Below are 12959 nucleotides of genomic sequence, written 5' to 3' on the forward strand. Positions count from 1 at the left end.
TGCCGATAGTCACAGTGTTTATTACAGAGAAACGTTTGTACAAAGCAGAAAATGATCTCAAAGAGGTGGACTTGTATAGAAAAATCAAGAGTTTGACTGAGGCCATTCTGTATCTCAAACATGGACGATGCGAAAAGTCGAAGAGCAAAACATAGACGCTCTGGAGATGTGATGCTTGAGACACGATACATGTTAGTAATATCTGTAAGAAATAGTGCTTATGGTCATTCATGCCTTTCTTACAATGAGTAAATTAATGTTCCAGGTTGGTCAAGTGAAAACAGATGCTACAGAGGCCGTGAAGCAGGTGACCAAGGGTCTGGACTGTCTGAAGGTCATCATGGAGGAACTTGAGAACTTGCCGAGGCTGGACGTAAAAGCTCTTGACAGGTTAGGAAAGATAATTTAGTTCATAATTCCAAGACAAGTGGCAGGGTCGAGAACTATTGTAGTCCGTTGAAATGTTACATGAGCTTAGTAAGCGTAACGCCGCCATCTCCAAAAAAGGGGTGTAAACGCTGTTTTCGCGATATTTCGGAAACTATGCATCTTGGAAAAAAATTGTGAGGACATAATTTGTAGCAAATTGTTTTGCCTATACATGTGTGTGTAGAACAAAAGTTGTAGACAATTTGATCATCTTTCATTATGTAGAAGACACTTTTTCTCTATGACGAACCGTTTTGAAGATATTAGTGAAAAACTAAAAAATGGGAACTTTAACCCCCTCCCCCCACTCCGGCGCCCCCCCCTAGAGACGGGGATTTTTAGTATGTTTGTCCTCTAAGCATCCTGAACCAATTTCTGAAGAAATTGCTTAGGATCCCTCTCACGCACTCTACAGTCTACACCTGCTTTTGGAGTATTCTTTGAGCGGACTACTAGTAATTTAAAAAGTATGTGTAAAACAGACAAAGCTACCACCTCCATAATGATAAGGTAGACATGATTGGCAGCTGCAGTGGCCGTTCTTAAGTTTTCATGGCTACATTGTTATTTCCAATGACTACAGACTTACTAAACGAGTTTTCATTAACGGAGATAATATTTTGGACCTTTCTTGTAAACATTTTGTAACTCTATCCAGTCATTGAAGTTCGTTCTTTCTCCATTTGGTTAGTGGTCAGCCTAGTGTCGAAGATTTTTAAACGCCCGAAGTCATTTGACATGGCTCATGGACTGTAATCTCAATTGGCAACTATCAGGACTGGCTGCTTAAGTGCCGTTCAAAGCAAAAGCAAAGATTTCCGGCTACCTATCTAGAGAATGTCCACGCTAAAAGTGTAAGTTATACTTATCTAATTCTAATCAAGTTATTTGGTTTTTCGATTTAATGTTTTTTCCATTTATTCTCAAGATTAAACACAGTTTTTGAATATTTTGATTAATTTTACTTACCGTCAGGTAAAATATATAAAACTTTCTGACGACTTAGGGAAGCTGGGTCATTTTCACGCTGGTTTTTACAACTACGAATCCATCAACTTATTTCTTATAGGCCATATAAAAACGGAAAGTATTGAAACAAGTTGCTACTAATAATGCTTCATGAAGTTTTTATTTTTTTATAATAATGAAATATGTAATGAGTTTTGACAAATAAATCACCTTTAACTTGAAGTATCTATAATCATTTCAAGTTAAAGTGTGGTTATGTTTTCAAATACAATGCCAAGAGCGTACAACTTTTTTAAATAATTATGGACATTATAATTACAAATAAGAATATTAAAAATATTTTGATTATTATTATATTCATATATAGCATACAGCAATTTGAAAAATACTGATGTAAAAATAATAAGTAAGTAGACGTGCTAAGAACACATAACTCATATAACGTGAACTTATAGTTGTAATTAGTTTAATATTAGGTAAATTCTATTCTCAGTCAGTCGCGTGAGTAAATGCTTAAAAGTTAACAAGACGAATGACGGCTATAAGGAATATTTTTATATAGTGCATTATTTATAAAAGGGCAACAATTTTATAGCCAGGTTTTTCTAGATACCAATCAAATTTATTCAAGATCATTAATATAGTGTTTTTTAAGTGAGTCAGCTTCTATCGGAGACTTTGCAGACGATATTAAGTCCGTGATTATAATAATAATAACTAAGCAACACAATCGGCATTCATTTTATGTATCGCCTTTCAACCGAGTGGTTGAGGGCTCGTGCCCTAAAGCGATACACCAATGACTGAGTATTAGAAATAACACTTGTTTTAATGGTAAAGGAAAACATCTCAACAAGAGTTGTTTACAACTCCTCAAATGAATGCAAAGTCTCCGACTCGCACTTGTTCAACGTTATTACATTATTTTCTTTGGACGTTAAACTAAACTATATGGAGTCATTATCTTTCACAAATGTATTTTTTCACTAAGCATTCCTTCTTCAGAATTTCCTTCTTAACTCAAAGAGTTTATCAATATTCCATGTTCCAAGTATTCCTTAACCACTTATCGTTTGTCGTTGATGTTCAAAACAACCGGTACCGACAGCTTAGCTCTTGAGCTTTACCTTAAGGACCTTATTTCTTCATTACTATCTTGTACCAGCGAGTTCGTTGTCGTTGATGATTTCTTATAATCTTCTTTTCGCAGGAAAACATTATATTAGGAAGATTTTGTTCGTCAGATCACTGTCTGTGTTAGAGAGAGATTTTTCATAATATTATTAAGTATGCATAACCTTACCATCCTTCAAAAAATAAAATCTCATCTATTTGTTGAAAATTTATTGTAATTTGAAGAAATTTCTAAATGTTCTACACTCCTGATGTGCTTATTGTGTACTACGGACTTTTTGCTATTCGTCATATTGGCTTGAGCTTCAAAATCTATTCAATCTGTTAAACTGTTTCCGTGCGGCCGACTAGCCAGTTAATTCCACGGTTTGCACGCCTACGAGATTAAAGCGAAAAAACTCTGCTAGGCGCTATGAACTACGCTTTTTCTTATTTACGCTATCTTATTTTCAGGTATAAAAAATCAAATAGATAACCTTCTTACAAAGATACCCTTATTCTAAACAAAATTGCATAGCACTTGACCAACGAACAAGTAGTCTTTTTTTCAAAAACAACAAAGGTATTAAGTGTTCCAATATTAAAACCAAAAAATAAATCGAAGCATTTCCATACAAATTACTCCCAAAACTATATTGTGTTCCTTATTATTTTGAAATACTCTATTTTGTTCCATATAAATTCTAAAAGCTAAATCTAGATCAAAATATTCCAAAACAAACATATTAGAAATTAAATAATGAATATACACAACAAAAAGGAAAGCGCAGAAGACACTGTTTCCGCCCGGGATCGAACCGGGGACCTTCCGCCTGATAGGCAGATGTGCTATCCACTACACTACGGAAACTGTACAAGGAGCCTCGAATTACTTGTTAGCATTCGTCTGTTATCGATCCGCTGCAACGCTGTTGTCGGGGTTTTATTTTATTTTAGACCATAAGTACCTTTTATATAATTTAAATAGCTAAAGTCCACTCAAGAAAGCAAGTGTAGAGTGCGTGAGAGGGATCCTGAGCAATTACTTCAGAAATTGGTTCAGGATGCTTAGAAGATAAACATACTAAAAATCTCCGCCTCTAGGGGGGGCGCCGGCGTGGGGGTAGGGGGTTAAAGGTCCCATTTTTCGTTTTTCACTAATGTCTTCAAAGCGGTTCATCGTAGAGAAAAATGAAAGATGATTTTCAGCGCCTGAATGTTGGCATATGGCCCGCATATGGGCCTGAAAATTCGGCGAAATGTTCTTCAGCGTGGCCTCTATTTGAGAACCTCTGGATAAGACTAGAACGCTGTTGAATTTTAGTTATCCAGTAAGCAACAACCACATAATTAAAATACAAAATTTCAAGTCTAGGTCATTTATTTCCGAAGTTAAGCGAAAGCAAAGTTTCGCATTTATGACACTCATTCATGATCTGAAAAACATTCATTTTAACTATTTCGGAGCGCGATGCTCGAAAACTGATGATAATTTGGATAATGACATGTTAAATATATTTTTATACAATTAGCGATATTTAAGACGTATGTATGTATGTATGTCGGACGTCACGCCCTTCGCTTCGTCACCATATTATTATAGTATTCGTCGTCGCTAGGCGCGGCCGCTGCCGTGTACTAACTAAGTACCTAGTTCACGTCAATGAACAAGTCTTGGCCGATTTTGGCTACGGCGGCCAGTTTCATTGAAACCAGGCGACTGTGCAGGACTTTGTTTATAGTAAGAAGAAGTTCCTTTACTGTCATAGTCTGGTGGGACGGCTAAACCGACACGACTAGAGAGAGGTCAGGCGCAGGACCGACGGCTTTACGTGCTCTCCGAGGCACGGAGGTCTAAGACCTCAACTTCCTAACTCCGGGCAATTTCTGTGAATTTTTTAAACAGAAAATCTCAGAAAAGATTTTTTGACCTGACCCAGGATTCAAACCTGAGACCTATTGCACGGCAGTCGCATACACTACCGACCGCGCCACAGAGGCAGTTATTCCCGTCAATACGCCGGTATCCAATCATTTTCTACGCTCTTTCATATCTCCACCCACCTTACCATCGGAATTTCTGCTTTAAGTGCATCATATTATTATACGGCAAAACCATGTTACTATAGTATTATTGGCTCATCACGTGTTGACATGATGAGCCTTACAAAAATATAGAATAAAGATGCTAAACCTCTTCAACCTGGAAAGAACATTAGGAACCTGAAATACAAGAAAAGTATTAAAGAATGTCGGAATGTTCTACCTCTCCCACCATACCGTAACAAGGACACGCTCGGGTAGTCATTCTGCTGCGGAGAATCTTAACACCGCCTTTTAATTTTACCATTTTGTAGCACTAGTGCCATCTTTTGTACCAAAGATGATCCTACCTAGCATCTCTGCTACTGGGCGGACGACGCACGCGTCGTTGCCGCACCGTTTGATGTACTTCATACTTCGATCATTTGATCTATCCCGCCAGTGCCCCCCGAACTTGAGACTGGACACACATATCGGTGCATTCCGCGCACTAAAAACTAATAATTTAAGTTACCATTAGCCATTGCGCATAAAGGACGCTTATTTATCGTTGTTATTTGAGTTTTTAGTATAATTAAATAGTAATAGTAGCCTACTGTTTTGTGTATTATAGACATTTCAATGATAAGTGTTTACCTACTGCGATACCCACCCGCCATAGTGTTATTGATGGTTTATCATTATTAGGTACCTAGTGAGAGTTTGTGTTGTTTCCGCGGTGCCTAATACCCATCATATAGGTATATTATGTTCCCTGGATTCGACGGGAGATTTGTTATCAGCGAGGGTGCGCGCTTACAACTTTGTATCCGTCAAGCTGGCGATCACATTCAACACGAACAAATGTAAACATTGTGCATCGGTTTCCAAGATAAACTGTGCTCGTAGTGATAAGTGATTAGTGTACATTAATAAGTAACAATATCTTAGTGGTAAGTAGGCAGTAGGTAGGTAATGCATTCGCTGCACGAGATGTGAGTGACGTCACAGGATCGAGACGCGCCGGCGCCGATCTCGCGTGCAGTCGGTGTGACGTTGACGCTCCGACGTACTTTGGTACGCGTCAGTAATAAATTGTAGTCTGTTTTGATCAGATTGCTTTATTATTTAGTATGTGTTACATTTTCTGATCGTTGAAGGAAATAGAATCGGTAGCGGCCATTGCTTACAAAGACGAATTTTTAACATTCCTATTTGGGTTTTGGTAACATTTAGACAAAATGACAAACTTTATAGAAGTGTCACGTTCTGAATCATTACATGGTAGCCGATACTAACGAAGATAATTCAGTCCGGTGCGTCATTCGATTATTTAATTAAGTAAATTCGTGTTCCAGGTTGGTCAAGCGAACACAGACGCCAGGGAAGCTGAGAAGCAGGTGACCAAGGGTCTGGACGACCTTGAGGGTCATCATGGAGGAACTGGAGAACTTGCCCACGTTGGACGTACAAGCTCTTGACAGATGAGGTGAGCAGTAGATATTGCAGCTTCGATAACTAATGTTGAAGCAGTCATTTTGTTGTTCGGTCTAGAATTGCGCATCTTTCTCTTCCGTTTCAACATATATTATTTACACACATGCTCTTGGGCACACAAGTTCTACGATGTTCCTGACCCGACAACTAGTGAACAGTGCTTAAAAGTGATAAAATCAGGAAATTAAGGTATTATTCGTTTGGTCATCAGGAACACAAGTCTATCAAAGCGACATCTGTTATTAAGGTTTATAACCTTTCAGCCATTCAGTACCATAAGCGCCTACTTTAGTTTGTGGTTCGGATAAAAGTAAGTACAGCAGTAACTAGATCACATCTTAGTTTTGTAAGTATGTTGTAGATGGCGCTAAACAAAAAATATTGTAGTTTACTTATCTGTTTAATAGATGGTGCTGTACAAACATGTTGTAGTTGGTTTTTCGGCCGACCGATGGCGCTGTAGTAGTTTTTTGAAAAACTGTTTCTTCTAAAGCTTTAGTTTTAACAGCTGTGTTGTTCGTTCTTTCACAGAAAAAAGCTTGGACATAGCAGAGAAAGATCTCAGAGCGGTCGTCTTTGACGGAAATATCAAGAGTGACTGACGCCAAGAATAATCATCAAAGGTACAATATTTTCAATCACTTACTGCTAAGAATGTGTAGTTTAGTTAAGAAAGACAAAGTATATTGATAGTCACATACGATCACTGAGTTTAAATAAACTCTCTTGTTTTATTTAATAGTTATGTAAGGGTTCTTGCGCTGCATATTATTATGTTGTCACGGTTCCTAACCGCTTATGTCCAATTTTATCTTTTCTGTCCACATTTAATGCATACCAAAAGTAGCGTTATAAATTTGACTGATCAATGATCATAAGTCCAAAACTTTCACAAATATAATAATATTAATCAGTTAGTTATAACAAACTTTATAGAAGTGTCACGTTCTGAATCATTACATGATAGCCGATACTAACGAAGATAATTCAGTCCGGTGCGTCATTTGATTATTTAATTAAGTAAATTCGTGTTCCAGGTTGGTCAAGCGAACACAGACGCCAGGGAAGCTGAGAAGCAGGTGACCAAGGGTCTGAACGACTTGAAGGTCATCATGGCGGAACTGGAGAACTTGCCCACGTTGGGCGCACAAGCTCTTGACATAGATGAGGTGAGCAGTAGAAATTGCAGCGTCGACAACTAATGTCGAAGCAGTCATTTTGTTGCTCGGTCTAGAATTGCGCATCTTTCCCTTCCGTTTCAACATACTCGTATTAAAAAACTAGTGAACAGTGCTTGAAAGTGATAAAATCCAGAAATTAAGATATTCTTCGTTTGGTCATCAGGAGTACAAGTCTATCAAAGCGACATCTGTTATTAAGATTTATAACCTTGTAGCCTTTCAGCATCATAAGCGCCTATTACTGCTTGTGGTTCGGATAAAAGTAGGAAGAACAATTACTAGTGAATATACTAGTTTTGTTACTATGCTGTAGATGGCGCTAAACAAAAAATGTCCGTCGTTTACTTATCTGTTTGACAGATGACGCTGTACAAAAGGGTGTAGTTTATTTATTTGACCGACAGATGGCGAAGAAGTCGTTTTTTGAAAAACCGCTTTTTCTTCTAAAACTTTGATTTCAACAGTGCTATTGTTTGCTCTATTACAGAGGAAAGTTTAGACAAAGCAGAGAAAGATCTCAAGGCGGTGGACTTGGACGGAAAGATCAAGAGTTTGACTGAGGCCAAGAATAATCATCAAAGGTACAATATTTTCAATCATTTACTGCTATGAATGTGCAGTGCAGTTAAGAAAGACAAAGTATATTAATAGTCACATACGACCACTGAGTTTAAATAAGCTCCCGTGTTTTATTCAATAGTTATTAAAGGGTTCTTGCGCTGCATATGTTGTCACGGTTCCTAACCGTTTAAGTCCCATTTTATTTTTTCTTTCTACATTTACTGCACACCAAAAGTAGCATTACAAATTTTAATTTCACAAATACGCCTTCGTTTAACTGAGAAACACTGAAAGCTGTAACTAATAAGTGATACTCCAACAGATGGATGAAACAGTACGAGCACGATCACTTACGCTTGGAGGTGGACAACATCAAGGACATATTGAACCAGCTGCCGGACGGGTGCTTCAAGCGCATCGTGCTGGAACCGACCGAGGCGCCGCCCAGCAGAGCCAACTTTAGGTAGAGCCCGACACTACATGTTGTAGGGCACTCACTAACTACAAACTCCTACTGAGCCAGCCACTCGACATGCTTCAACTATGCATTTTTATGTTTCTGATAATGTTCAAATGTTTCACCGTTTTTGAATCTTCATAAAGAGTAGATCTGTCTGGTAGTCAGTAGTATGTCGGTGTGTAAGTGTTTGATGAAACTATTGCTAGATCGCTTCAAGAACTATAAGTTTAGCGGCTTTCCTTTGTGTGTGTGCAGTACATAGAGGCTTGGTGTTATGTGTGTATACTTGTATAATAATTACGTCAATCTAAAACACTGTCGACAAAAATGTTTGTTTGTTACCTTATTGTACACCTTGTACTGTATTCTTTTATTTGCTTTGTTAAATAAGTGTTGAAATAATTAAAAGTTGATCACAAATACAAGGAATAGATTGGGCATTCTGTTAAGCAAAAGCACTGTATGTCGACAGTCTGTTGTACTGGCACGGCAGTGTAATGCCCTGGACTGACGTCATAGAGTTATGCTCGATCCAGCCTCTATCTTCAAATTACGATCATGTTGTTGAAAGAATAAACTCAGATCTGATAGTGTCATATTATAGTATGTTGTGTTGAGACGTAGTGCCCTGCAACGACGGAATAAATAAGTGCCTTATGTTACTATAGTTATATAATAAATGTTAAATATAAAACAAGTATGTCTATCTCGTATGAGCATTGAGCATGAATGAATGAGTCGAATGTACCATGAATCAACAATATTGAAGTACATTATATTATTATAATATACACAAGTAAAGTGTACATTGTTTGATGCGATGTTGTTATCTACTAGATATCTACAAACTGCATTTACGACGAGCATTTCCCAACTTAGATTTATTCAAAATACGATAATGAGGCTTTTCAAATAAATGTTGTGCCATAACACATTATATTCGGTACATTGTAAATATACGTGTGTTTCATAAGTTTCATGAAATTCTGCTTTTTATATTCCCTTTTGATGTTCGCCAAAGAATTGACGATTATGTGTGTTATCTTAGATATTTTTTACTATAATTTTTATATTTCTTTTACTGAAAGAATAATTTTGTGAGTAATATAATTTGTATTGTAGCTTATTTATTTGTAATAAAACATGGACACGAGTTATGTATTTTATTTGTTTTATTAAGTTGTCATTGGAAGTAAGTATGATTTATATAAATAGTGTAAAGAGCGCGCATGTTCTAGTGACATAGAAGACACGTTATTCTCTCTGCTTACCTTAGTTCTATGTTGTGTGTTAGATCTGTACATAGATTATAGGTTTTTGCTTTTGTATTTCCTTGTTGAACACTGGGTTCAGCACAAATTTAGAATTCATGTCAAGATCTGGAGGCACCGGAGTGTCCTCGCCACGACGAGCCAAGCGAAGCGCAAGGGCACCTATATTGTATTGAAGAGTCGTATTTTCGAAATACGTGATTTATAATGTGTCAGCCGCACATAAAGAGTTTACAAATTCTATACTTTCGTCAAAATGCAACAAGTATTTAGTCACCATTTAAGTATAGTATCTAGGCCCTATGCGTTTAAGGTTAGATATGTATAGTAGGGAGCTTAGCTTAACATGTGATCTGACTACATTTTTTTACAGTACGAGCTACATTATAGTTTACACTAAAATAAAGCCTAACTAAAAGTACCTATGTCTGACGCAGCAGTTTCATGTCATAGGTAAGTGTTATTTTATTATTAAAACAACATTTCTTGTCATAACATAACGGTTTGTATAATTCTGCCGTCCAAACAAAAAATGCAGTAGATAAGGAACATTTTTTCGTAAAATGACTTAATTATATATTCGGATTCGCCAAAATGAGCTCTATACGATGGTTTAATCCTCGTAAAGATAACTGCATGGCAACGTGTAGTTTTGATAAGGCAGACTGCAGTAAGTATTCTGAAGAGTACAAAATAGTTAGTAATAAATGCAGTTAGAGACTATACTGCATCTTGACCTACGTTATTTTCTTTGACTTCAAACAATTAGTGTCAATCAGTAATGCAGTAAGATAACTTGCTTTTTTAAAATATAGTATTGCTGAGTAATTGGTTGTAATTGTAACAGTGTCCTACATCAAAATGCAGTAATGTTGCATACTGCATTCGTCATTAGCAATCCGACTGCAGTTTGTGTATAGTTTACACTAGTTTTAAATGTAGTAACATTTTTACTTACTGCATTTTTACTTAGTATCGCCATTCTGTCGATATTGTGTAGAATACAAATAATTGCATTTATTTTGCAGTATCCTATTTTTGCTAGTGATTAGCGCAGTATCGCACGCACTTGCTGCATTTATTCCTGTAAATTATTGTATTCAGAGTTTAGTTTTACTAAACATAAAGTGTTTTTCTTTAATTGTATATATTCTAACAAACTTAGAATGAAAAGGGTTAGTTCAAATAAAACTAGAAATATTGGTTTGGTCCATTTTCATAACTGTTTTTCATAACTAGCCATGAACAAGGAAATTTCCTTCACTGTTTCAAAACTAGTTATGAAAATGTACCTTTTTTCCTTTTAAATAACCGTTTTCATAACTAGCTATGAAAAAGGCAATTTTCCTTCACTGTTTCATAACCAGTTATGAAAATGGACTCTTAATTGTATTATCCCTATGTGCCTGTTTTGATAACTACCTACGAAAATGGTTGATTTTCTTCTCGTAGAAATGAGTGAAAATGTGTTTTGTTGTAAAATAAAACGTAAAGTAACTTTATTTAGAACATTTAATTAAAATAAAAAGGACTTATTATTTCTAAACAATGGCCAACTGAAATTTCTTTGTTTGTTAGATCTTCGATCGCGGAAGCGATTTCGTGGTCAATTTCTTTATAGATGTTGCTTTTTTTAATGTTCATTAAAAAAAGACAACTCATTAAAAAAAAGACAAGTTTTGTTTAGTTTGTTGTTTGTGGCAGGTTATTTTAGTTTCTTTAATTAAAATGTCCAGCACTTTCGCTAGTGAAGGATTTTTGCAAGCCACAAATTTATTGAGTCGAGAATGCCATCCTTCAACATGATTAGTTGTTCTAATTTCTTCCCCATGGCAGCACCACCTCTTAATGAAATCGTAGTCATTAAACCATGTTTTGTTCAGGTACACATTAAATTTTTTAATATTCTCACTCTTTGGTGATCTCGACATAATATATTTATATAAGCTCTTGTGATAATCTTTCAAAAGCCACTCAAATCTCTGATAATCTACATAACTTGACAAATAGTGACATTATGTACTTACAGCCAGTGTTTGAATAAAAGGTTCACAAAGCAAAAAAATTAAAAACTTTTTCATGTATTTATTTGTAGGTAGTTATCAAAACAGGCACATAGGGATAATACAGATAAAGAGTCCATTTTCATAACTGGTTATGAAACAGTGAAGGAAAATTGCCTTTTTCATAGCTAGTTATGAAAACGGTTATTTAAAAGGAAAAAAGGTACATTTTCATAACTAGTTTTGAAACAGTGAAGGAAATTTCCTTGTTCATGGCTAGTTATGAAAAACAGTTATGAAAATGGACCAAACCGAAATATTTACTGAAATTTGTTTCACAAACATTTTTGATTAAGATCATGCAGAAAGTGAAGACACAAAAAAATAAACTTTAGGCGCCGATTATTCGAAATCATTGCGAAGTTCCTTACTGCACTCTTTGTTTGGACGGCAGAATTGTGAAGGTTGCAGAGTATCACACTCCGCCAGCGATCGCGCTAATGAAGCCAGGGACAGAGACTCCAAACCGTGTTTACAGTTAATATATTATAGTCCTAAAATAAAGATATTTTTTACATCGAAACCACAAGGCTATCAAGGCTACATTTGCACATAACAGTTTTATGAATGTGATGTAGTTGGCGCTAAATAGAGAACGGCGATAGGGTCAGCGCAGACCGAGAGGAGCGCAGCGGAGAGGATTATTTTAACCCACTTGAAAATGAACTTTAAAAATTATTAAAATAAAGTGCATAAGTGCTTGAACCTGACAAAAAATGCTCGCGCGTCCTCGAGGATGCGCGGGTATCACCGCGCGGCATCGCGTCGCCGCCGGCATCGTACGAAAAATTTCAATGTTGTTACTGAGTTTAAAGTGGGAGAACGTCATTTTTATTCTTCTTCAGCCAAAAGAGCAATTATAATCATGGCCCAGTCCACCATCGTTGATGAATTTTCACGATAAACTGGCCTGTTTATGTAGAATGGTAACCTAGAACGCTCTCCTCGCGCAGGCACGAGCAGTCGCGAGCATGCTCGAGCATCCGCGAGCCGTAAAGAAAATGCTCGAGACCGCACGAGGATTATTCCGCTCTGTCTGCGCTGGGCCATACTCTACTTAATGTGTCCGATAGATTGCATTGTACATAAATGTTTATCAATTTGACCAATACATGGTGTTGCAGATGATTTTGAAAATAATTACATTCGGATAAAACTTTGTACAAAACATGGCTTTTGCTTGTTTTATTACAGAAAAACGTTTGGTCAAAGCGGAATATTATTTCATAGAGGTGGACTTGGATAGAAAAATCAAGAGTTTGACTGAGACCATTCTATATCTTAAACATAGACGATGCGGAAAGTCAAAGAGCAAAACATAGACGCTCTGGAGATGTGATGCTTGAGACACAATACATGTTAGTAATATCTGTAAGAAAAAAGTAGTCCTTCT

General features: G+C 36.6%; 1 long non-coding RNA gene and 1 other non-coding gene across 4 annotated transcripts; one reads left to right on the plus strand and one right to left on the minus strand.

The window, feature by feature from the left end:
- The first annotated feature begins 301 nt into the window (after positions 1–301).
- On the plus strand, positions 302–9385 carry LOC142986571 (uncharacterized). Of its 3 annotated transcripts, none has more exons than XR_012960399.1 (6): positions 302–390; positions 5892–6022; positions 6562–6653; positions 7068–7199; positions 7699–7792; positions 8095–9385. It is a non-coding gene; the product is annotated as an uncharacterized LOC142986571 (long non-coding RNA). The 3 variants fall into 3 exon arrangements; XR_012960400.1 differs by lacking the exon at positions 302–390 and adding an exon at positions 5020–5486; XR_012960398.1 differs by lacking the exon at positions 302–390 and having other exon boundaries at positions 5642–6022.
- On the minus strand, positions 3310–3382 carry TRNAD-AUC (transfer RNA aspartic acid (anticodon AUC)). The gene has a single exon. It is a non-coding gene; the product is annotated as a tRNA-Asp (tRNA).
- Positions 9386–12959: the final 3574 nt, after the last annotated feature.

The sequence above is a fragment of the Anticarsia gemmatalis genome, chromosome Z (genome assembly GCF_050436995.1).
Source record: "Anticarsia gemmatalis isolate Benzon Research Colony breed Stoneville strain chromosome Z, ilAntGemm2 primary, whole genome shotgun sequence".
NCBI classification, from domain to species: Eukaryota; Metazoa; Arthropoda; class Insecta; order Lepidoptera; family Erebidae; genus Anticarsia; species Anticarsia gemmatalis.